At 49.3% G+C, this 3,774-nt stretch overlaps 1 non-coding gene across 1 annotated transcript; it reads right to left on the bottom strand.

The window, feature by feature from the left end:
* Window positions 1-1,008: 1,008 nt before the first annotated feature.
* Window positions 1,009-1,083, bottom strand: Trnas-uga (transfer RNA serine (anticodon UGA)). The gene has a single exon. It is a non-coding gene; the product is annotated as a tRNA-Ser (tRNA).
* Between the last annotated feature and the right edge of the window lie 2,691 nt (window positions 1,084-3,774).

Below are 3,774 nucleotides of genomic sequence, written 5' to 3' on the forward strand. Positions count from 1 at the left end.
CGATAAATAGTTTGGAAAGGAAGAGAATAGAACCTTTCGAAATGTGGTGCTACAGAATAATGCTGAAGATTAGATGGGTAGATCACATAACTAATGAGGAGGTATTGAATAGGTTTGGGGAGAAGAGAAGTTTGTGGCACAACTTGACTAGAAGCAGGGATCGGTTGCTCGGACATATTCTGAGGCATCAAGGGATCACCAATTGAGTATTGGAGGGCAGCGTGGAGGGCAAAAATCGTAGAGGGAGGCCAAGAGATGAATACACTAAGCAGATTTTGAAGGATGTAGGTTGCAGTAGGTACTGGGAGATGAAGAAGCTTGCACAGGATAGAGTAGCATGGGGAGCTGCATCAAACCAGCCTCAGGACTGAAGACCACAACAACATGTTTAGTCTTGAAGCAGAAGAAAAACACGCTGTAATTTCCAGAATGAGATTTTCACTCTGCAGGGGAGTGTGCGCTGATATGAAACTTCCTGGTAGATTAAAACTGTGTGCCCGAGCCCGCATCTCGTGGTCGTGCGGTAGCGTTCTCGCTTCCCACGCCCGGGTTCCCGGGTTCGATTCCCGGCGGGGTCAGGGATTTTCACTGCCTCGTGATGGCTGGGTGTTGTGTGATGTCCTTAGGTTAGTTAGGTTTAAGTAGTTCCAAGTTCTAGGGGACTGATGACCATAGATGTTAAGTCCCATAGTGCTCAGAGCCATTTGTGTGCCCGACCGAGACTCGAACTCAGGACCTTTGCCTTTCGCGGGCAAGTGCTCTACCAACTGAGCTACCGAACACGACTCACGCCCGGTACCCACAGCTTTACTTCTGCCAGTATCTCGTCTCCTACCTTCCAAAATTTACAGAAGTTCTCCTGCGAACCTTGCAGAACTAGCACTCCTGAAAGAAAGGATATAGCGGAGACATGGCTTAGCCACAGCCTGGGGGATGTTTCCAGAATGAGATTTTCACTCTGCAGCGGAGTGTGCGCTGATATGAAACTTCCTGGCAGATTAAAACTGTGTGCCCGACCGAGACTCGAACTCGGGACCTTTGCCTTTCACGGGCAAGTGCTCTACCAACTGAGCTACCGAAGCACGACTCACGCCCGGTACCAACAGCTTTACTTCTGCCAGTATCTCGTCTCCTACCTTCCAAAATTTACAGAAGTTCTCCTGCGAACCTTGCAGAACTAGCACTCCTGAAAGAAAGGATATAGCGGAGACATGGCTTAGCCACAGCCTGGGGGATGTTTCCAGAATGAGATTTTCACTCTGCAGCGGAGTGTGCGCTGATATGAAACTTCCTGGCAGATTAAAACTGTGTGCCCGACCGAGACTCGAACTCTGGACCTTTGCCTTTCGCGGGCAAGTTTGGAAGGTAGGAGACGAGATACTGGCAGAAGTAAAGCTGTGGGTACAGGGTGTGAGTCGTGCTTCGGTAGCTCAGTTGGTAGAGCACTTGCCCGCGAAAGGCAAAGGTCTCGAGTTCGAGTCTCGGTCGGGCACACAGTTTTAATCTGCAAGGAAGTTTCATATCAGCGCACACTCCGCTGCAGAGTGAAATTCTCATTCTGGAAACATCCCCCAGGCTGTGGCTAAGCCATGTCTCCGCAATATCCTTTCTTTCAGGAGTGCTAGTTCTGCAAGGTTCGCAGGAGAACTTCTGTAAAGTTTGGAAGGTAGGAGACGAGATACTGGCAGAAGTAAAGCTGTGGGTACCGGGCGTGAGTCGTGCTTCGGTAGCTCAGTTGGTAGAGCACTTGCCCGCGAAAGGCAAAGGTCCCGAGTTCGAGTCTCGGTCGGGCACACAGTTTTAATCTGCCAGGAAGTTCATATCAGCGCACACTCCGCTGCAGAGTGAAAATCTCATTCTGGAAACATCCCCCAGGCTGTGGCTAAGCCATGTCTCCGCTATAGCCTTTCTTTCAGGAGTGCTAGTTCTGCAAGGTTCGCAGGAGAACTTCTGTAAAGTTTGGAAGTTAGGAGACGAGATACTGGCAGAAGTAGAGCTGTGGGTACCGGGCGTGAGTCGTGCGTCGGTAGCTCAGTTGGTAGAGCACTTGCCCGCGAAAGGCAAAGGTCCCGATTTCGAGTCTCGGTCGGGCACACAGTTTTAATCTGCCAGGAAGTTTCATATCACCGCACACTCCGCTGCAGAGTGAAAATCTCATTCTGGAAACATCCCCCAGGCTGTGGCTAAGCCATGTCTCCGCTATATCATTTCTTTCAGGAGTGCTAGTTCTGCAAGGTTCGCAGGAGAACTTCTGTAAAGTTTGGAAGGTAGGAGACGAGATACTGGCAGAAGTAAAGCTGTGGGTACCGGGCGTGAGTCGTGCTTCGGTAGCTCAGTTGGTAGAGCACTTGCCCGCGAAAGTCAAAGGTCCCGTGTTCGAGTCTCGGTCGGGCACACAGTTTTAATCTGCCAGGAAGTTTCACGCTGTAATTTACTTAAACTGGTTCTCTGGAATTATTGTAATACTTTAGATTGACCAACTGCACATTTCTGAAAGTTTTTACTGCAAAGGCATAGAAAAACTATGAAGATACATTACTGGCCATTAAAATTGCTACATCAAGAAGAAATGCAGATTATAAACGGGTATTCATTGGACAAATATACTAGAACTGACATATGATTACATCTTCACGCAATTTGGGTGCATAGATCCTGAGAAATCAGTACCCTGAACAACCACCTCTGGCCTTAATAACGGCCTTGATATGCCTGGACATTGAGTCAAATAGAGCTTGGACGGCGTGTACAGGTACAGTTTCCCATGCAGCTTCAACACGATACCACAGTTCATCAAGAGTAGTGACTCGCGTATTGTGACGAGCCAGTTGCTCGGCCACCATTGACCAGACGTTTTCAGTTGGTGAGAGATGTGGAGAATGTGCTGGCCACGGCAGCAGTCGAACATTTTCTGTATCCAGAAAGGCCCGTACCGGACCTGCAACATGCGATCGTGCATTATCCTGCAGAAATGGTTTCGCAGGAATCGAATGAAGGGTAGCCACGGGTCGTAACACAGCTGAAATGTAACGTCCACTGTTCAAAGTGCTGTCAATGCGAACAAGATGTGACCGAGACGTGTAACCAATGGCACCCCATACCATCACGCCGGATGATATGTCAGTATGGCGATGGCGAATACACGCTTCCAATGTGTGTTCACCACGATGTCGCCAAACACGGATGCGACCATCTTGATGCTGTAAACAGAACCTGGATTCATCCGAAAAAATGACGTTTTGCCATTCGTGCACCCAGGTTCGTCGCTGAGTACACCATTGCAGGCGTTCCTGTCTGTGAGGCAGCGTCAAGGGTAACCGCAGCCATGGTCTCCGATCTGATAGTCCATGCTGTAGCATACGTCGTCGAACTGTTCGTACAGATAGTTGTTGTCTTGCAAACGTCCCCATCTGTTGACTCAGGGATCGATCCGTTACAGCCATGTGGACAAGGTATCTGTTACCTTTACTGCTAGTGATACGAGGCCGTCGGGATCCAGCACGGCGTTCCGTATTACCCTCCTGAACGCACCGATTCCATATTCTGCTAACAGTCAGTGGATTTCGACCAACGCGAGCACCAATGTCGCGATACGATAAACCGCAATCGCGATAGGCTACAATCCGACCTTTATCAAAGTCGGAAACGTGATGGTACGCATTTCTCCTCCTTACACGAGGCATCACAACAACGTTTCACCAGGCAACGCCGGTCAACTGCTGTTTGTGTATGAGAAATTGGTTGGGAACTTTCCTAATGTCAGCACGTTGTAGG

Source organism: Schistocerca nitens, chromosome 9 (assembly GCF_023898315.1).
Source record: "Schistocerca nitens isolate TAMUIC-IGC-003100 chromosome 9, iqSchNite1.1, whole genome shotgun sequence".
Taxonomy (NCBI): Eukaryota; Metazoa; Arthropoda; class Insecta; order Orthoptera; family Acrididae; genus Schistocerca; species Schistocerca nitens.